This window comes from Sus scrofa, chromosome 8, assembly GCF_054392235.1.
Source record: "Sus scrofa isolate SSC_HxYL_T2T_F1_AM1 chromosome 8, Sscrofa_HxYL_maternal_Yorkshire_Landrace_v2.0, whole genome shotgun sequence".
Lineage (NCBI taxonomy): Eukaryota > Metazoa > Chordata > Mammalia > Artiodactyla > Suidae > Sus > Sus scrofa.
Window position 1 is genome coordinate 42,334,316 of NC_139390.1, and position 22,368 is coordinate 42,356,683.

Sequence of the window (22,368 nt, forward strand, 5' to 3'; positions counted from 1 at the left end):
ACAGCAGTTGGGCAAACAGTTGCTCAAATATGCCTTGCTCTTCTCACCTCCACACCAGGAGTTCTTTCCCAATGCTCCTTCTCCTGTCTCTTCCTAACAGTCTTGGCCCCGCCCAACATCCCACTAAACACGCAGGGGCACATCCATGCATGTGCACACATGTCTGCTATTTTGGCTGACTCCTTATTTATACCTTTATTTCTCAGTGTTGGCATCCCTAGCTCTGAGCTCCAGGAGGGTTCACTGTGGCTTCTCGAACCCTAAGCTGAAACCTGTGGGGCAGTCCTTGTTCTACAGTGGCATTGCCTGTAGGCTTGTCTGTCTCATGCACTAGATTGTGGTAGACAAATTGAGGACAGGGATGGTCATGGGCATGGTTTCCTAGGCTCCCAGCACAGCATCTGGCACACTAACATAGCTGGGCTCTTCTTATAAGTCACTTGAGCCTGCCTCCTCATCACCCCACCCAACACAGCTCCCTTTGGTACTTTAAAACCCAACTCCTGGCACACAGGACAAAGCACTCTTGTGAATCATAGAGTGAGAAGCAAGGAGGAGCTGCAGGCAGCAGAGACCTGTACACAGTGAGGAATGATGGACCTGGGCTGTGGCAACAGGAAGACCAGGGCTACAAAACAACTGCATCATTTCAAACTACCCCACCTCCTGCCAGTCCTCCCCTTGGTTTCACATTTCTTGCAGTATTATAAAATATTTGTCAAAGCCTGGGCAGAGGTAAGTGTACAAAATCCGTCTACCAATGTCCAATTTAACTAGTTGTTCTTGCTCTTCATACAACCTTGAATGTAAATCTACAGTCTCTCTCTTCTTGGCAATAAGTCAGCAACACACTCCCAGTAGAACTCTGGACATGATGCCCTTGTCTGTAAGGAAATCAGAATGAAAACCACTATTTATCAAGTGCATACCCTGTCGTGTCCTATGATAAATATTTTGCATACATTCTTTCACTTAGTCCTTAGAACAAATTTTTGAAGTGAACATTATTGTCCCAGTTTTGCAGATGAAGAAACTAATGGAGTTTGAGTGAATTGCCCAAGGTCACACATTTAAAAAGGGTTATAGTCAGGATTTGAAACAGGTCTTTTTGTCTTGTCCAAAGTATACTGCCAAGAATTATGGATATAAGGGACTCACTAGTGATCACTCAACAAGAGTTAGGAGAGACCTCAATCTCAAATTAAATGTCCAACTATGATGGTAAGTGACTCGTCTAAAAGACCAGGGGTCGGTTTGGACTATCAATAAGTATGCAGCCTTTAAGAGACTTAGGAGAGTTCCCACTGTGGCTCAGCTCTTAACGAATCCAACTAGCATCCATGAGGACACAGGTTTGATCCCTGGTCTCACTCAGTGGGTTAAGGATCCAGCGTTGCTGTGAAAGGTGGTGTAGGTCACAGATGTGGCTCGGATCCCAAGTTGCTGTGGCTGTGGTGTTAGCCAACAGCTGCAGTTCTGATCCAACCCCTAGCTGGGAACCTCCATATGCCATGGGTGCAGCCCTAAAAAGCAAAAAAAAAAAAGAGAGAGAGAGAGAGAGAGAGAAACTTCAGTTGTAGGAGTGGCAATCACAGACCTTAAAAGCATGTTGGAAGATGACTCCAATTAACACCACCGGGCATACTCAGTTTAGTAGTAATATCATGTAACTGCTACAACATCCTTAAAGCTCCAAGCTCTGTTTTCCAGGGTCATTGATGACAGTTTTGTTTTCAGAACAAACAGGTAGAGTGAGATAAAGATTCCCAGTGGATATTTAGTCTCTAATGGTGTCTATAACCCACATTTTAAGCCCTAGAAATAAACACAGAACACTTGTCAAAAGGTCTGTCCATCATGTTGGTTCAGACAAAGATAAACCCAATTAGGTGGAACCAACAAAGTGAAGAAAGTTGCTGAGTAGAGGAAAATCCCTTACCATTGGAAAAAAAAAAAAAAAGACAGCAAGACAAATCTACTTTGCAAGGGGGTTTAAGAGTGCCTGGGGGCAATGGGATTAACTCTGACATCTGTGCTTAGATTTGAACCTTTGGTTGAAGAAAAGTTTATAGCTTAATTTTGCAACACCCAGCATGGAATCTTTGTTGGCCAGTAGGGAGAAGAGATCTGAGAAAATTGGATTAGAGCTCCTGATATAAGGACTTATGCAATGGAGAGGAAACTGCAATTATAAATGATTATACCAGACAAGTCTTTCCCTGTGTGATGTTTCAATTTAGAAAAGACCACAAGCCAGATAACCAAACCATCACTGATTTGTCCTATCCAGAAAGTGAGCTGATCCTGGACTGCAACAGCTTTTGATCCTAGTAACTGAAGGGAATATATCCTTCTTAAAGACAATCATTTTGAGCTCTTATTTCCCTCCTTATAGTAAGAAAGAACAGTCAGCTCCTGAAGTAAATCTCAAGAAGACTGTCCCATCTTCATTTGTCCTTGATGTTCATTCCTCTATTTCGCTACTCATTTTGGTCAGCAACCATTTCCCCTTTTTCCATCCCAAAACTATGCATGGGCTAGTCTCAGTGGTGATGCCCTTCCCAATGTTCTCATAACTCCTGTCATTTAACTTATTGCAATATAATATAATTGTTTATGTGTCTTCACATATGAAAATGTATGCTCTTTGTTTTATTTATGGCAAGTTCCCAAGAAGGGTTTCTTTTTTCCCCTTTTTTGCAGTTTTTATTAAAGTATAGTTGAATTACAATGTTCCTTCAATTTCTGATGTACAGCAAAGTGACCCAGCCACACAGATATATACATTCTTTTTTTTCATACTATTTTCCATAATGTTCTAACCCAAGAGGCTGGACCTAGTTCCCTGTGCTGTACAGTAGGACCTCATCACCCATCTGTGCTAAATGTAACAGTCTGCATCTACCAACCCCAGACTCCCCCATGGCAAACATAAGTTTGCCTTCCATGTCTTTATTTTAATGGGCATCAAGCAGGGTTCGGAATATAATTCCTGGGACTTCAACCAGGTGACGAGAAAAAAGGTTCCTAAATAGTTCAGGACCCAGAAATTGATGCTTTTAATGCAAGGATAAACAAACAAAAAAAAAAAAACAAAATCTATTCCATAAAGGAAAATAGTAAAGAAAATTTCTTATCTCAACCTTGACACTGGTAGAGTCTATCTTGAAAATTGCTATTCACAGGTTGTCCTGATGAGAGTTTAGAGACAAAATCTAGGATACACACTTCCTATATGGTCCCAAAATACCCAATTTTGGAATTTAATATAATATAACTCAAGATTCATAATGACTTCCTGGATAAATGTTCCTAAATAAAGGCTTCAAAGAGTTCCCTCAGGTAATTATAAACTCACTGAAATACAAAAATTATAAAACACAAGAAGAAAAAAGTCATTTGAGTGAGAATAAGTAGAAATTACAAATAACAAGATTAAAGCCACCAAAATGATGATATTGGAATTATCAGTTAAAAAATAAGTAGATTTGATACTCAATAAAATAGAGAATATTTGAAGTGTAACAATGTTCCAGAAACTATGAAATGTGATCAGGTGGATTTTTTTTTAAAAGATCCAAAAGAGGAGTTCCTGTTGTGGAGCAGTAGAAATGAATCTAAGTAGGATCCATGAGGATGCAGTTTCAATCCCTGGCCTCACTCAGTGGATTAAGGATCTGGCATTGCCCTGAGCTGTGGTGTAGGTGGAAGACACGGCTCAGATCTGTCATTGCTGTGGCTGTAGCATAGGCCAGCAGCTACAGCTCTGAATTGACCCCTAGCCTGGGAAACTGGCATATGCTGTGGGTGCAGCCCTAAAAAAAAGAAAAGAAAAAAAAAAAGATCCAAAATAATTTTGGGGCAAAAAAAAAAAAAAAAAAAACCCACACACAACAAGTGAAACTAGAAACTCTGTGGATAGGTATAGCATTGGATATAATAGAAGAGAGTCCTAATGAATTGGAGGAAAGAAAGAACTGGAAAGTTACTTGATGTATAGAAGAGGAGGAAAGAGATTGAAAAAATAAACAGAAGTTAGAAGAAAAGAGATGGTAGCAGTGGAGATCCAAAGCATGATATGGTTTGGCCCATGGAATGGGAGTGGCTCTGGGGTTGCACCAAGAGGCTCTTGATGAGAGGAGTCAATGGATTGTCACTATAATTTGGAGACAACAGAGTGAGAAATGCACAGGCCGCTATACAAATTGCTCTGAATGTTCCTGAAACATGGGTAACATGTTTGGAAAATGAACTCAGAGTGCCCTCTGAAAACTCTGGATTGTCAATATGCACAGTCTCTGGATTGATGCTAGAATTTGATACGAAAATAAGAAGAAAAATGGAACAGCTAATTCTCTGGAAGACATGAACTTCAAGGGCACCAAAAAGAGATTCAAATTAGATCTGGAATTTGAAAACAAAAATGTGAGTGCTCATTTCAATGACTATACCTCCAGAAAGTGGTTCATATATTATGCCAAAGAATTATCTAAATATTTTCCAAAAGCCATAGAAATTTTTGCTTATATAACACAAAATAGCACATTGGAATAAGCAGAGACTGAACATGAGTAATCCTTAGAGAGATGCACAAAGTCAAAGCCAATTTACACAAAGTTGTTTTTTATTATCTTCATGCCACAGCTTATCAAAATACTGCACTTGGATGGACAATTTGGGGACCAACTGAAAATATCAAATGTATAAATCATGAAGACATACTGTATTATACGACCTCACATTAAAAGGGGCCAAGAATAGTCCTTGCTCTTGGAGGAGTCTCCTATCATGAACAGCTTAAGTTAGCAAAGTTTCAGTTTGGTGACATTTTGTCCACACACAGAGGAAAAAGAAAAACTCTGACTCCCTTCAAGTTCAAAGTAAATCAGATTTGTTTGAGGGATAACAATATGCTTTGACACACTTTGTAAGAGCTGCTGAAGCTCTTGGTTGGGAACATTTGAAAAAAATCACTCTCATAATTGAAAACACATTGATTGGCAGCTAGAATTGCCACATCAGAGGAGGAATAAATTTATCTAGTAAGCCAGCCCATCTCATCTGTCATGGCAACCTCTGCTATAGCTTCCAGTCTTTCAACACTTCCTACACAGATACAGGATTGTGGGGATTCTATGTAAGTGTGAGTCAGACATCATTGCAGACATGCCGCATGTTGTTCAAAAAGAATAAATGTGACTCTGTATAAGTGTTGCTGAAAGTAATGTCACACAAAGATTCTAAAAACAAACATATTTCACAACTCTATGGTTCAACACTATGGTGAAGATATTGGTAGGCAAACTTTATGCTCTAATAGAAAATTTCCCATCCCTGAGCTTAGAAGCAGGAATTGATGCTGGAGATGATGAGACAGTTCAAAAAAATGTGTTCCAAATATATTCATGATTAGGTTCCAGCTATTGCTGTTGTTGGTTCTATTGAGCAAGATTTTAACTGGATTTACAGTAACATAAACTGGTTTTGTGATTAAAATGCTCTCAGTCAAAATATTTTGAACACATAATTAATAAACTAATATCAATAAATTAACTCATAAAATTAATAGATATCTGTAAGCTTTAAGCTATAAATACTTTTTAAAAATGAACCAATATTTGGAATGAAACGTATTTGGAAAAGAAGATATGGCAGCTATAGTAAGATACCTAGCACACATCTAATCAGAGTACAAGAGAGATACAGTAGAAAAACTAGAATAAATCAATATTCAAAGAGAGGTTGATTAAGAATTTTCATGAATTTACAAAGACAGAAATCTTCATATTTAGGAAACCCAATGAATCCTTTGCAGAATAAATAAAAAGAAAACACAAGGCAAGATAGATATATTGTAATGATATGGCAGGATAACAAAAGAAGGAAAGAAAGAAAGAAGGGCAGAGAAGGAAAGGAGAAAAGGAAGGAAAGAAAATAAAAGAAAATGAAAATGAAAGAAAATCTTAAAGGCAACCAAAGCATAAGGCAGATTACTAACAAAGAAACAAATTAGGTTAACGTCTGATTTCCCAATATGCACTATGAAAATAAGAATATAATGGAATTTTCTTTAAAGCAAAGAGTAAATAGTCATTAACCTAGAGTGATATTACCATATGACCCAGCAATTCCACTCCTGGGAATGTGTGTGTGTATATATGTAAATACATATATAAAAAAATGCAATGTATACACAAATATAAAATATACATACATATATATATATATATATGACATCAAAATCACTAACTCAAAATGATACAGGCACTGTAATATTTATAGCAACATTATTTACAATTGCCCAGACATGGAAGCAACTTAAAAGTCCATCAACGGATGAACAGATAAAGAAGATGTGGTATATGTATATATACACACATACAATGGACTATTCCTCAGCTATGAAAAAGAAGAATTTTGCCATTTGCAGCAACATGGATGGACTTGAAAGGCACATATTGCACCATTGTCAGTTCCCTAGTTTCGATGTTATTCCATAATTATATAAGATGTAAGCATTGGGGGGAAGCTGAGTGAAGGATGCATGGGACCTCTCTACTATTTTTGCAACTTCTATGCCTTTATAGTGTTTCAAACAAAAATCTATTAAGCCTATATAGTGCCAAGTTTGGGGCAGCAAGGTTGAATAAAACAGGGCTTTAGAAAATCCCGTGACCTGGTTAATTTTATACTTCTTTGGGGAGAATAGGTAAGACCCAAATGTGTTAAAGATAGAAATAACAATTAAAAAGTGTTGTGGCTATATGAGTAGTGCTAGGGTTACAAAGCCCAACAGTGCTGAGACCTGAATGCTGAGTCTTCCAAATAACAATTTAAACTGCCAACTGTTGAAAAAAGAGCCTTGGTTCAATGTCAAATTCATGAAGTCAAGGTGGAAAGTAAAGTATCCCTAAAATTAGACCAAAAGTTCTTTCCCCAGAAAAAGCTCTCATTTTCTGCATGGAAAATCATCTGAAATAAATCTGGCCACATACAACATTCATGTGCTAAGTGGCATGCCTTTTCCATAACTGATCACCACTTGCCCACCCAGGCCACTTGCTAACCTAAGTAATAGGGTATAACCTTGGTCACAGGTCCTGGTCACTAGGTCAGCTCCCCATGTTCTGTGAGGACCTCCAGGACCACACAAATTATGCAGCCCTTCCCCAAGAGAGAGCAATACATCACTTCTCAAGTGACCCTTTCCTCTTATTTTAGTGAGATGGATGTTACCAAGATCCCATGTGTTTCTTGGCACTGAACCATTAGAGACTTTTGTTCTTTGTTCACTCCTTTCATTTCAAATTAAAAGCAACTTATTATGTAATATTCTTTGCCTACAATGGAATATGTATACTCCATATGACACCACTGGACAACAGAAGATTCTCAACACTAACAATATAACTGAAACTAGCTGTGTCCTCCTCCCCATTTCCTACACTCCTGTCTTCTCCTCCAACATAACCACTATCATCTCTTGCTTTTTAAAAATGGTAGACAAGAAATAAAAGCAAAAATAAACCAAAGGGACCTAATCAAACTGACAAGCTTTTGCACAGCAAAGGAAACCAAAAAGAAAACAAAAAGACAACTTATAGAATGGGAGAAACTAGTTTCAAATGATGCAACTGACATGGGCTTCATCTCTAAAATATACAAACAACTTACACAACTCAACAGCAAAAAAGCCAACAACCCAATGGAAAAATGGGCAAAATACCTGAATAGACTGTTCTCCAAGAAAGATATACAGATGGCCAACAAGCACATGAAAAAATGCTCAACATCCCTGATGATTAGAGCAACGCAAGTCAAAACTACCATGAGATACCAACTCACACCAGTCAGAATGGCCATCATTAGTAAGCCCACAAATAACAAGTGCTGGAGGGGGTGTGGAGAAAAGGGAACCCTCCTGCACTGTTGGTGGGAATGTAAGCTTGTACAATCACTATGGAGAAAACAGTATGGAGGTACCTTAGGAAACTATACATAGAACTACTATATTACCCAGCAATCCCACTCTTGGGCATATATCCAGACAAAAATTTCCTTAAAAAAAAACCACATGCACCCACATGTTCATTATAGCACTATTCACAATAGCCAAGACATGGAAACAACCCAAAGGTCCATCAACAGATGACTGGATTCGGAAGATGTGGTATATATACACAATGGAATACTTCTCAGCCATAAAAAAGAACAAAATAAGCCATTTGCAGAAACCTGGATGGAACTAGAGACTCTCATACTGAGCGAAGTAAGTCAGAAAGGGAAAGACAAATACCATATGATATCACAAAATACCATATGATATGAATCTAATATATGGTACAAATGAACCTTTCCACAGAAAAAAAATCATGGACATGGAGAACAGACTTGTGGTTCCCAAGAGAGAGGGGGATGGGGAGGGAGTGGGATGGATGGGGTGCTTGGGGTTAATAGACTATTGTCTTTGGAATAGATTAGCAATGAAATCCTGCTGTGTAGCACTGGGAACTATGTCTGGTCACTTATGATGGAGCATGATAATGTGATAAAAAAGAATGTATACATATATGTGTGAGTGGGTCACCATGCTGTACAGTAGAAAATTGACAGAACACTGTAAACCAGCTATGATAGAAAAAATAAATAAAAATCATTATATACAAAAATAAAATAAAATAAAATAAAAATAGTAGACAACAATGTAGCTATCTCCAAACAATGCTGCTGAGCTTTGGTTGTGTTTTTGCCAATATGGATTGAGCTTCTTTCAGTTAACAGTCTTATACCCATCTCATCATGCACAGGTGCAAAAGTTTCTCTAGGATACATACCTAGGAGTGGAACTGCTGGGCCATAGAAATGTAATCTTTACTTATTTTAGATAGTGCCAAGTTGTTTTCCAAAGAAATTGTACTATTTTACAGCCCAACGGTAGTACATAAGATTCAGCTCACCAACTCTTAGTATTTATTATCAGACTTCATAATTTTCTTGTTCATCTAGTGAATGTAAAATGATAGCTCATTATGATTTTAATGTGCATTTCCCTGATTACTAAGGATGTTAAGCCTCTTTGAATATCTTGAATAGTCTTCTATTTATTTTTGTGCATTACCTTATCATGTTTTCCAGATATTTTTCAATGGGTTGCAGCCATTCTTTATATATTCTTCAGCCTAATCCTTTGTCAGATGTGGTGTCAAGATTTTCTCTAAGTTTGTAGCTGATCTTTTTACTCTTTTTATGATATTTTTGGCAAGTGGAAGTTATTAATTTTAATGAACTGAAATGTATTCATCTTTTCCTTTTTGGTTTATACTTTTTGTGTCTTTCAATTCCAGAGAGAAGGAGGAATTCATTGTGAAAGGCTCAACTTCAAATCTTTCAGAAGAAAATACAAAGGAATTTAGAGAAGGAGTACTTAAACATGACCCCCAGAATGCTAATCATAACCCATTGCTATGTTAACAGACATTCGTAATGATTGCTAGGATAAGTCAGAAGACTGTGTTGAGCTCTCACCACTGTTGTCTTCATTATTTTCCCTGGAGAAACACACTGCTCTGAGCTGCTGCTGAAGGGGTGGTTTCAGAACAATAGGCTGTCAGCACAGCCAGGGCTAGTGCCTCTGTCCTAATTCCCATCCTTCTCGCCCCCACGGCCACCACCTTCCCAGAAGGGACCCAAGGCACTTTCTTCACCTTTAATTCTTCTTTGTTACTAGTGCTGATGGGGGTCTGTTTCCGCTAATCTTAACTGTGGCAAAATGCTCCAGGATGTCTATTCTTCTGGCTACATATGGAATTTCCTGGACTTCAGTTGATCGCTTGGGATGGGGGTTGATTAGATGCAGCTATTTCCAGGCATCCTTGCCTTTTCTTTCCTGAAAAACCATTGTGTTAGCAACATATTTTTAGGTGGGGCTACGTTATTCACATACGTTTTCTTTTCTTTTTCATCAGGCACTTCCAAACCAAGAGTAAAACCATGTTAGCATCGAGTGCTACTTTCAAAGTAGTCTACTTTGTAATAGTATTTGTGTAGTCCTTGTCACACTGTACTTCTATCATTTTTATCATTTTAAGGCCCATTATTTCCCCTGTGCAATCTCACCAGGCTCCCTCACCCCACCCCACCATACATCTATTTATGGGTCATTATCCCCTTCTCCATCAACATCTTCTCAGCTTAGCTGAATGCTCCAGGGAGACTCGCTTGGTGTGAAGCTTTCTCATGATGAATGGGTTTCTTTTCACTCTGCATAATGGACTGGCTTCCACCAAAGGCAGCTTGTTTCTTTGTACCTAGTTGGAGTAAGTAGATTAGGTTACCACTATGGCTGCTTATCTCATTCTAAAATCAACGACCCAATTCACACCATCACCACCTATAAATCTGGGGAAACTATTACACAGAAGCCCCAGTAATTGATTAGTAGGTATTTCCTGCAATGAGTCATTTACCAGACAATGCTTTGGTTCCCAGATGATTTCTGAGGCAATTAAGACCTAGGGAATTGCTTCTTTGTTGACTTTTGGATGATGGTCATTCTTTCCGGGTGTAATGTCTGACTCTTGCCCTCATTTTCTCAGCCTTCTGGCCACCATCTCTTTCTCCTTGCTTTGTTGGGTGCTTCTATCAGAAACTTTTCTCAGGTAGATGCTTGTGAAACAGCTGATCTTGAGTTTCCATCTGTCTTGGCTTGTATGGCACTGAAACGTCATGATTGTTTTGCTCCTTGAGGCAAACTATAGCCAGGATCTGCCTCCTTCTGTCTTGCCTTCCCAGATTCTGCTGATCATGTCAGAGGAGAAGGGTGAAGGGGACCAGGGGACGTGTGGGTCAAGGACAGAGTGCCCTGCCTCTGTGATCCGGGTGGTAATGGGGTATGTCCACAGCATGGCTGCTCTCCAGCTTTAGGGGCTGTTTGAGGCTGGAATCCTTGTTTTTCTATGTATATGGTATTTATGATCTTGTATATGCCAAGTGCTAAATTGCAGTCTGTGTACAATCTGGGTGGCATAGGAAGTCAGATGATAATTGCTATCCTACAACAAGCACTTTCTGTGAACAAGGTGATTCGTGCTAAGAGTCTTACTTACAGCATCATATTTAATCTTCTAACCATGGTGCGTCTAGGGTATGATCACCCACATAAGAAACTCAGGCTGAGAGAGGTTGGGTACATTTTCTAGGTCCTTCAACTAAGAAGTGGAGAAATTAAATTCAAACATAGATTTATCTAACTCAATAGGGTGTTTTTAACCACTGCACTGCCTTACCTCCTTCTTACAGAAAGTAAATGATAGACTAGAATTACATGGTACTAACTAAAAGGAGGTTACAGAAAGATGAGTTCCCATTGGCTAGAGTAGTGAGGGCTGTAGAGCAGAAGGAAGAGGTATACAGAGCATCTAATCCCACGTTTCTCAAACTCTTTTTCATTTTTAAATTATGGTTTAAAAAAGCATATAACATTAAAAAAAATATATAGAATGCTTCATGAGTTCACATGTTATTCTTGCATGGGGACAGTACTAATCTTCTCTATATCTTTCCAGTAGGTTTTTCTTTTTATTTTTAAAAAAGTTTTTGGCTATGTCCATGTCCTGTGGAAGTTGCAGAACCAGGCTTTGAAACTGCAGACCGGAGTCACTACAGTGACAATGCCAGACCCTTAACCCACTGAGCCACCCAGGAATTCCCTCTTTCCAGTTTTAGTATATGTACTGCCAGTGAGTGCTTTCACTGTAAATTTTAAACTTACAACCCAAAACATGATGTGTATTTTACGTTATGACCCAGGAAGCACATGTCTATATATACAATTGAAACAAAAGTTTACTTCACAATACTTGCCCTATTCTCTGCAGTCCACTCCATTCTTCTATGACGTTTTTACATCATTCTTTTAAAACAGTTCTCATCATGACCTATTAAATAGACGTCATGACCTACAATACTTATCTAGAAACCTCAACAGATAGGGACACTGAGGCCTGGAGATGCATTGAGTACTTAGCATGGTGTCTTGCAAATATTCACCGCAAGAGTTTGCTTTCTCTCCTATGTGACCCAGTGCACTCATGCAGTACCTTAGGGGCAGAGCTGGGATAGAATCCAGATTTCCTGACTCCTAGTCCAGGCTTTTTGTCAAAGGGGAGGGGCTGGCCCATAGCAGTTTCTTCACGGGCACCAGTAGAAGGGAGAAGAAATAGTGTGGTTGTGGGACACTCCCACAGCCCCCACAATGGCCTAGTCCAAGGTCATAGGGCATTAGAATGGGGCTATCTAATTCCAAAGCCTGTGCTCCTTCTGTGGTTGCCTATCTTGTTTGTGCAGTAAAATCCCTTGGGAGCTAATGCCCAGGTGACATTCAGATCCATTAAATCCAATTATTTAGGAGTTCCCGTTGTGGCTCAGTTGTTTAGAACCCAACATAGTGTCCATGAGGATGCAAGTTCCATTCTTAACTCAGTGGGTTAAGAATCTGGTGTTGCCACAAGCTGCAGCATAGGTCAGAGATGGGGCTCGGATCTGGCTTTGCTGTGGCTACAGTATAGGCTGGCAGCTGCAGCTCCAGTTCAACCCCTGACCTGGGAACTTCCTTATGCTGCAGGAACGGCCTTGAAAAGAAAAAACAAACCCAATTATTTAGGGATGGGGGACTGCTGAAAAGATTCCACAAGTGATTTTTTTTTTATTTTTCAAGCCTCAGTCCAAATGCCCCCTTCCCAGCCTCCATTGAGTCCTGACTCCAATTCACAAAATCACAGAAAACTGCCTTCCCTTGCTGTACTCATCCAGCATTTACAGGTCCTTTCATCCTACATTTGTCCTCCCTGCTACACCATGCACCTATTGAGCAGAGTGTTTGTATACAAAGTGACCTTACTCACTTTGTATCCAGTGTGCAATAAATATTGACAGGATGCCCTGATCTCAGAAGGCTCCTCTTTCCCAAACCACCCAGACCTCTGAAATCTACTCTGATGTAGCCACAACTACTAATGAAGGTGATGAAAATTCTCCCCAGTTCTACCAAGGACAAGAAGGACACTCACTCTAGGAGCTGCAGAATCCTGATCCATAAAAACAGTCCCTAAAGGCAATGAGACTTCAGCCTCCCTGTCTTGTCGTGTGGCTGGGCTTTCTCTCCCATGCATTCCCCTCCAGTTTTCTCCTCCAGGCTTTCAGATTTCTGACAAGGTGGTGTGGCTCAGCGTGCAGAGCCCTGGACAGGAAGTGGGGAAGACGGACTTCCTGTCCTGGTCATGACCGTCAGTCAGTGTGTCCTGCAGGGAGGGGAGGAGAGGGGCGGGGGAAGGGGGGGTACATGCTTTTCCGTTTTTTTAGTTGGGAATGACAACATTCCAAACTCAATTGTCACCTCTGCTCCATTCCCCCTTGGGAATTATATAAAAACTCTTATATATGAAAACAAACTTTGTTCAGGTCCTTGAGCTGTTCTGAGGACAGTTTTGTATAAATATTAGATACCTTTTGTTATTGTTTGTAACCCAAGGGATTTGCAGAAAGAAGTTGAGAGCCAGCGATGCTCTTTTTTATAGGCAGAAAATAACTGCTGGAAAAACAACCTGATGTGTAGAGCACAATGTCCTTATCGGACCGACAGAATTATCTTTCCCAGGCAGCCATGAACACAAAACACCTGGTGCACACGTTTCCTGCCCCTTCACATATTTTGAAAGAAAGAGACCTTTACCCTGACCTGTCAAGCAGGGTTCTTCATGAACTTCTGTCCACAGACTGTGGCAGTTATCTTGGCTTGCTGCTGTGGATTTAAATGGTAAACACAGCCGATCATCACTCAGGAGGCATCATCTCCACATATCATTCAGATCTTATCAGATCCACACATGCATTTCTTCTTCCTTATAATACAGCCACTAGATGGGCTAAGAATGAGGGGCTTCCTGACATACCCACCCAACCCTGAGTGCTATTGGAAAATGGGAAGACTTGAAGACCCGATCCTGACCCGACCATTGTTTAAAATCTTTGGAAAAAAAAAACAAAATAAATCCACCAACAATATTTAGAGAACTGTACAATTCTATTCGTATAAGATTCACTCCCTATTTTAGAGACCTAGAGGTATTTAAAGAAGGTAGAGGAGTTCCCCTTGCAGCTCAGCAGGTTAAGAATCCCACTAGTATCTGTGAGGATGCAAGTTTGATCCCTGTCCTCACTCAGTAGGACAGAGATCCTTGTGGTGTAGGTCTTGGATGCAGCTTGGATCTGGTGTTGCTGTGGCTGGGGTGTAGCTCCGATTCAACCCCTAGCCTGGGAAGGTCCACATGCTGCAGGTGCATCCCTAAAAAATAATAAATAAAAATAAAAAAGATAGAAATCAGTGTGAGACAGCTCCATGAAGGACAAGGATGCAATACACATGGAAGATGCTCAATACCCTCAGTTAAGTGATGGGAAGAAGCTGGAAATGGACTTTTAAGGACCAAAAAACATTAGAAATGGTGGAAGAAGGAACAAAGGGCTGTGGCTGGGAAAGTCAGGTAGCACAGGGTATAAGGGTGGACTTCAAAGTGGGGGAGATTATCCTGGGTACCACTCACCAAGTGTGGAATGCCGAGCAAGTCAAATAAGCTCCCTAAATTTTACTTCCTTCTTCTGTTATAAGTTAGTACCCACAGCATCTGCATCAAAAACTTAAAGAACACACAACCTAAAATGTTAAGAATTATATTTTTATGGGGAAGACAAAACTGAAGACTTAAGCCCAGCACACAGCACCTCAGATAACCCTGAGAGACTGCTCTCAAGAGGCAAGGGGGAGCCAGGATATATAGGAGGTTTTGCAGCAAAGACCAGGTAGTCGAACATCAAAAGGTTACTGTTAATTAAAGAAAGCCAGATATCTCAAGTTAAGGAATTTAGCACTTTTCTAAGTATGGGGAAATGCAAGAGTCTGGGCTCACTGAAATCATTCCTTTGATATGCACCTCAGCTCTCTGGGGCCAGTATCCTGGTCTTTCTCATCCTGAGTCTCCTCAGGGTACACCGTCCAGGGTGGCTGCAGCAATTTACTGCTAGATGGAGTAAATTCTCCTGCTTTCATCCTGAGCTCCCTCAGGGCTCACAGCCAGGGATGCTGTAATGTGGTGGCTCCATGGCTGCAACACCCTCTGTTTACTGATGTGGCAGGTAATACTTTCCAATCACGTTGGTTTGGGGAAGGATTGCATGAGATGAATGTAAGGCAAAGTTCCTTCCTTCCTTCCTTCCCTTCCTTCCTACTTTTTTGGTTTTTTGGGGCCACACCCGCAGCATATGTGGGTCAAATTGGAGCTACCACTGCCAGCCTACACTACAGCCACAGAAATACAGATTCCAAGCCACATCTGTGACCTACACCACAGTTCATGGCAATGCCAGATCCTCAACCTACTGATCAAGGCCAAGGATCAAATCCACATCCTCATGGATACTGTTAGCTTTGTTACCACTGAGTGACAGTGAAAACTCCTATGGAGCAAATTTTCAAGAGTGCAAACTTAGGAATTCTTCATTTTCTAGATGGAGATCTAGGTTAGGCCACATGTGCCACAGCTGAGCTGTGATGTCATAGTTGAGAATGTCAGTACTACTGGCAGCTTGGGTGCTGCAGGCAAAAGCCTGATACAGGCATTTGCTTGTGAAGCTGTGAGCTCCCACCCCTCTCCCTGCCCAGTGGTTGACAGCTGTGTTCCTCCTGAAATGTTCTTGGTCTCATTCCTAGGCTTATAAAGTCCTCCTGGCTTCACATTACCTGCAGGATAAAACCCGCACGTCTTAGCCTGGCAGATAAAAGTCTTCACGCCCACCCTTGCCTTCTCCTCATCTCCTACCACAATAACCTTCTCCCTAGTGTCCTCAAACACCACACCCTATCACGTCATTTCCCTTTGATTTGAACACCTTCCCTAACCTTCACCTGGTAAACCCATGATCACTCTTCCAGAACCAGCTCTGGTATCATTTCCAAAGTAAAAACTACTATCATATTGTCTCTAGACCATGGGTTCTACAGTCTTTTGTTCGGGGCTATTTAGACTTCAAATGCTCAGCACATAGTCAATGCTTGAGAAATATTTCTTTCTTCTTCTTTTTTAATCTTTTTAGAGCTGCACCTGAGGCATATAGAGATTCCAAGGCTAGGGGTTGAATTGAGGCTATATCTACTGGCCTATGCCACAGCCACAGCAATGCCAGATCCGAGCTGCATCTGCAACCTACACCACAGCTCACAGCAACACCGGATCCTTGACCCACTCAGCAAGGCCAGATTGAACCTGCGTCTTCATGAATACTAGTCGGTAGTCGGGTTGATTACCACTGAGCCACAATGGGAACTCCAAGGAATATTTCTTGAATGAATAAATGAATTCTGACTTCAGTAACATCATGTATTACACTGCATGGTAATTGTCCTACTTACTTATCAATTTCCTCATCAGGCCATGAGTTTCTCAAAAGGATGAAGTGAAGGGAAATCATGTCCTCTATATCTGCATTTTAGGATCCTACTACAATGACCCATAAGGTAGGCTTTAAGTCAAAGTTTGACAGATTAATACATTTCTAATATGTCTCCTGCAGAAATACTTTTTATTCTCGGTGTATGTTCTTTCTTTTATTTTTAGGCTGTGCATCTCCCATAATGTTGAGTTGAGGAAAGGGATAGGGAGATGTCTGAGAAGGGGGTCTTGTGAAAGTCATCTCAAGGACAATTTGGACAAGTTAAGGAAGCAGGACAGAGCCTGGGAGAAGCAGAGCGAGATAGATTCAGCTGTGGTCCAGCCCCAGCCCAAACCTTTGGGAAGTTCTGAGACAAAGGTGGCCTCACAGAATATCCCACTTTGAGGCAAAGGGGCTAGGATTTTATACCCCTGAATTAGTGGGTGACTACAAGTGAACAGGTCTGGTAAAGGGATCTGAGCAGCACAGCAAAAGCTCCTACAACACTCCTAAAAAATAAAGATAATAGAAAGTGCTTATTCCTAGAAGAATCATACAATTCTTTATTTTAAATCTATATCTTCCTAATTCACTAATGAGTCTATCTGGACCAGTTGCTCCCTCCTTAAGAGATTAGAAAAGGCAAGAGAGAAGAGGGTGCACCTTACCAAAAGGTAAATGCAACCATCAGAAGCAAATAAGAAAGAGGAACTCCAAAAAACATAGCAGTCTGAAAACTTGTAGGGCGGCACCCTAAAGGGTTGCAAATTAAAATCTGAAAAAAAATTGAGATTTACAATGATGTCCTAAGTCAGCAAGAAAAGGTTTAACAAGCTGTGTCTTGCATTGTCTGTTCAAGAAAACAGGGTGGGAGTTCCCATTGTGGCTCAGTGGTAATGAACCCAATTAGTATCCATGAGGATGAGGGTTCAATCCCTGGCTTCAGTCAGCAGGTTAAGGATGCAGCATTGCCATGAGCTGTGGTGTACGCCACAGAAGCTGCTCGGATCCACGTTGCTATGGCTGTGATGTAGGCCAGCAGATGAAGCTCCAACTCTACTCCTACCCTGGGAACTTCCATGTGCCACTGATGCAACTGTAAAAAGAGAAAAAAAAAAAAAAGGTGATATACCACACACTTTTAAAAGATTTCATGCAAAATTTGGAAGTCTAAGTTATATGAACAATTATATAGACATTTTATTTTTGCAGATTATCTCCTTCCCTGCCAGCCCTTGAATAAGTGAGCTGTTACTAAACTACACCTTAGAGACCTTCTGACCTCCAAGAGCATAACTCCTCGGATAGTAGCATAACTTCAAACTTGTTTAAATGTTCTGACAGTTGTGATTCAACCTCAAGCATGTGATTCTATAACCAGAGCTGACAGAAATCTCCAATTGCCACCTATACTCACAGTCTGATATAGAGCAAGCTCTAGCCTGGCATCAGACACACGGAGTTCAAGTTTCTCCACTGTTGTTAACATCTGCATGACCCTAAACAAGTCATTTGCCTTCTGAATCTCAGTGTCTCTGTCTGTCAACAGGAAATAACCATATTCATAAGATTATTAATAATATTTATTAAATTACCTATTATATTAATACATGCAATATGTTATTCTATTTATTATATTAACAGTATTACCATGATCTCATCAGCCTGCTATGAGGAGAAAATGAGATAATGTTTGTGAAGTTCCTTTGTAAGGGGTGAAAGTAAAATGAAAGTGGAGCATTTGGACAAGTAAACACCTTTTCAGTCCCTTCTCTCTGATGCAATTTTGACGGCTTCTGTAAACCCAGTAAACTGTTGAAATAGACATGCATGCTATCTCCCATAGATTAATTCTGTCTCAGTTCTCCATCTTCTGGTCTCCTGGGCTACCCTCCCAGTGGCCAGCCTGTACCCCCATTTCTTGCACTGGTTTCAGAATGACTAGCTTTGAAGAACAGGGTTTCTCAGGAAGAACATTGCACAATCAGAAAACTCTGATCTGCCAAGGCTGTAACATTTTTTTCCTGGAGTCCTTTCAGGAATGTGTCACAGGAGGTGGGGGAGATGGGCCATGGAACAGAACGTACTAGGAACTAGCCACCAGGTAATAAAATGTCCAAGCATTCCTTTTCAAAATCTAATGAAGACATCAATCTTCATGAAGTCAAAGGGTCTGGGGTCCACAGCAATGAGATTTACTGAACTGTTTCAAAATGCGGGAGGAACAATGACCAAAATGCTGGCCATAGAGCAAGAGGCAGGGAATTCTAGAACTCGATGATGTCTCTTTTCAACAGGGGTTGAGTTTGCCAGTAGCTATTATCACTAAATTGGAGCCCCAAGCTCCGGGTGGTGCTGGAGCCAGCTTGCACTGAATCAAGAGATCCAGTCATTCATGGCTCTTCCCAACCCCATGCTCAGTGATGTCATGTTGGTAGCTTAGCTTGTAATCAGCTCAAGTGGCAGTATATACACCATGGAAACCAGCAGGTGCCACAAACATGGTCCCCTGCTCCCCACCTAGAGAGCCAGCTTACCAGCACACCACTGCTTAAGTTTATATCCAAATGTCAACAAGACGTGTGGAATCCTGAAATAACTTTCAGAATAGCAGTGTTGTCCTTGAATTTCCGTGTGAACCACTTGTGGGGGGGGCAGGGGGGCAGTTTGTGTGTATAAATATCAGAAATCCTTTGCTTTCGGATTCCAAAGTCACCTTCCGCATATAGCCTCTCTTTTCCTTTAGGCTGAATGTGGCAAGTGGCTCCTACTGAACTGAGAAAACCCTGAGTCACTGTTACATCCTTGGCGTTGTCAACCTGATTGTTTTTTTCCATGAGTGTTTCCCAGGCTCTAGCCTCCATGGGTACAGAAGATCACCACAGAAAGCAATTCCACAGGGAGTATACCTCAGAGCTTGCGGGATTCTGTAGAAAAGCAGGGGCAAGAAACTGCTCTCTGCTTGGAGAAATTTTGCAAAACAGATTGGATGCAGCTGAAAGTGTCCAGACTGAGTAGGAGAATATAATTTTCTTCTTTCTTTACATACCAATGAAGAGCCAAGGGGAATAAAAATGCAAACACACACAATATTCACTCCCAAAGACCTTTCTTTCACTGATGTCTTTCTGGCAGTAGCTGATGCTCCTCACCATTCTTTCCCATAACTTGCATAGAAGTTGAGTGGGAAAAGGGTGGGGAAGTGTGCAAACTTGCTGTCTGGTACTAGGTAGGGTCTCTTATCTAATTACCATGGCCACCATACAAGGAAGGTACTATTATGTCCTTTTTTTTTCAGAGAAGGAAAGATAAGAATTACCTAAGGTTACCCAGCTAATGGGTTTTGGAGCTGGGATTTGAATATAGGGCTCTGACTTCAGATTTTGTGCTCTTTCAACCCTTTCTACCACTTTATTGATGCATGGAAAACAAAACCCAATTGTGGAACCAGTTCTGGAGACATGGGTGCAGGCCGAGGGTGGTCCTTTGGGGCTGGCCTTCCCCAAGGATACACACTGGATTGTCTAATAAGAGAAAGCAAACATACTTTTGGGTACAGGACTTGCGATTTCTGGGGGGCAATTTTGAGACAAACACCAAGTCTTTGATGTCATGCTCATTAAATATGTAAAACAGGAGAAAAGGATAGGAATCAGAGACAAATTCTGGATAGGGCTTTTAAGAATGTTTTTTCAAGCTCCTCTGTTCTATAGCCTAAGTAGCTAACTACTTCTAACTTAACCTCAAATTGCCACCTATGTTTTCTAGACAAAGAAAAAAAAAAGATGCTTCATTAACATTTCAGATCATGTTGAATTTTTTTTTTCACACCAATGTAAAACTGCATCATGGGAGAACTGACATTTTAAAAAATGACATGGGAGAACTCACGCTTCAAGGATGTAGAAAGAGTCAACAAAAGCAGATCCAAAGATGACCCAGTTATCAAAATTACCAGACCAGGATCTTAAACAACTATTGTAAATATGTTAAAGAAATTTTGAAAAATTTATATATAATAGGTAAAGAGATGAAGTACTTCAGGATAACAATTCAAACATTAAAAAAGGAAAATATAATATCTAAGACATTTAGGATTTATGAATAGCATTTAGACACAGCAGAGGAAAGGGATCAGTGAATGGAAAGAAAGAGCAATAGAATGATTCAAATTAAAAGAAAGACAGAGAGGACAAGATGGCGGAGGAGTAGGGGGACACGCTCGCCCTCTCCCACAAACACAACAAAAAAAAGCACATCTACAGAATAAATGACTCACACAGAACAGCAACCAATTGCTGGCAGAGGAACCTAAACTCCAGTAATGGCAAGAAGTTCATGACATTACTGGGCAGAACGGGAGAAAAGAGGAGAGTGAGAGAAGGTGAATCCGAGCGGGACAGGTGCTCCCGAAAGGGAACTGCGGAGGAGAAAGGGATCCCGCACCCTGGAAAGTCACCTACACGGGGGAAAGATCAAACGAACCAGAGGAATCTCCAGATGCAGAGAAGAGTGCAGCAGTAAGTTGGAGTACGGAAAAGCTGATCAAGAACTGAACGGACCATCTGAACTATGGGTGCATTCACCAAAAATTGAGACGCCTGGGTGGGGGCTGGGCACCGAATCCTCGGCTCCAGAGGTTAGTCCCCAAGAACGGGCTGGGGGGGCGGGGCGGAGCGGAAACTGCTTGGGAGGTCTAGAAACCATTTGACGGGGCAGAGACTGCCTGGGAGACTAGAAAACAAAGCTGTCGCAGAGGAAGGGAGCAATACTCTAGGGGCGGGGAAGTGGAAAGCCGCATCAGAGGGAACCTGGGAGAAGAGCCTGGTCTGCACCCGTGCTGGGGAGGGGAGAGAAGAAGGGGTGGGTCTCCATAAAATACCCCCCATGCCACAGCAAACTTACGGGCCCGCTAGCTAGCTGAAAGCTGTGCTTCCCAGTGCATTCCCTCCCCCCACCCCCACCCCCTACGCTCTACCGAACCTGGGGCTGCCTGCCATCCAGGAGGGCTGGCCTCAACAATTGCCTGAAGCCTACCACCACAGGGGCTGTCCCTGCACAGGCCTGCTTGCCCTTTGGAGGGGCTACACTTCCGCAGAGTAACACCAAACACCACCAACCCCCGAGAAAAGGCCTGCAGCCCAGAAAAGCTAGAACAAGCCTAGCCAGGCCGTGAATAGTTCTGCCTAATTCTTGGACGGTTTTTCTGAGTCAGGCTGCCCTGGGGAGGAGCCTCTTGGATTTCCAGCGGCACTGCTACTCTCCCAAGCCCCCAGGGGGTGCCAAGCTCTAGAGGATCAGCTGCATAGGACTGCCAGCTCCAGGCAGGACCCCCTATAGCCCAGAAAAGCTGCAACAAGCCTGGCCGAGTCGGGAAAAGATCTCAGACAGTTTTTCTGAGTCAGGCTGCCCCAGGGAGGAGCCTCTTGGGTTTCCAACGGCCCTGCTACCCGCCCAAGCCCCCAGGGGGTGCCCTAGTGGATCAGCTGCATGGGACTTCCAGCTCCAGGCAGGACCCCCTGCAGCCCAGAAAAGCTGCAACAAGCTTGGCCAGACTGTGAAAAGATCCGCTTACATTCTCAGGCCCTCCTTCTGAGTTGGGCTGCCCTAGCAAAGAACCTCTTAGGTTCTCAGTGACCCAGATAGCTGCTCCAGCCCCCAGGGGGTGCTGCACTCCTGAGGAACAGCTGCCCAACACCGCCAACCCCCTGCAAGAACCCCACAGCCTAAAAACACCAGAGCAAGCTCTGCATGACCAAGTGAAATTTGCTACCATCGTGGTGTGGACTTCCCAGTCCTGTCTGCCCTCAGGAAGTCCTCCTTTGCTTCAAAGAAACACTGTTAGCCCCATCAACACTCCAGAAAAGCCATACTACCTCAAAAAAG

At 41.7% G+C, this 22,368-nt stretch overlaps 1 non-coding gene and 1 pseudogene across 1 annotated transcript; one reads left to right on the forward strand and one right to left on the reverse strand.

Annotated features, from left to right (window-relative positions):
- Nucleotides 1-4,090: 4,090 nt before the first annotated feature.
- Nucleotides 4,091-5,494, forward strand: LOC100627316 (mitochondrial-processing peptidase subunit beta pseudogene; annotated as a pseudogene).
- Nucleotides 5,495-11,487: 5,993 nt separating this feature from the next.
- LOC146400451 (U6 spliceosomal RNA) lies at nt 11,488-11,591 on the reverse strand. The gene has a single exon (XR_014813933.1). It is a non-coding gene; the product is annotated as a U6 spliceosomal RNA (small nuclear RNA).
- Between the last annotated feature and the right edge of the window lie 10,777 nt (nt 11,592-22,368).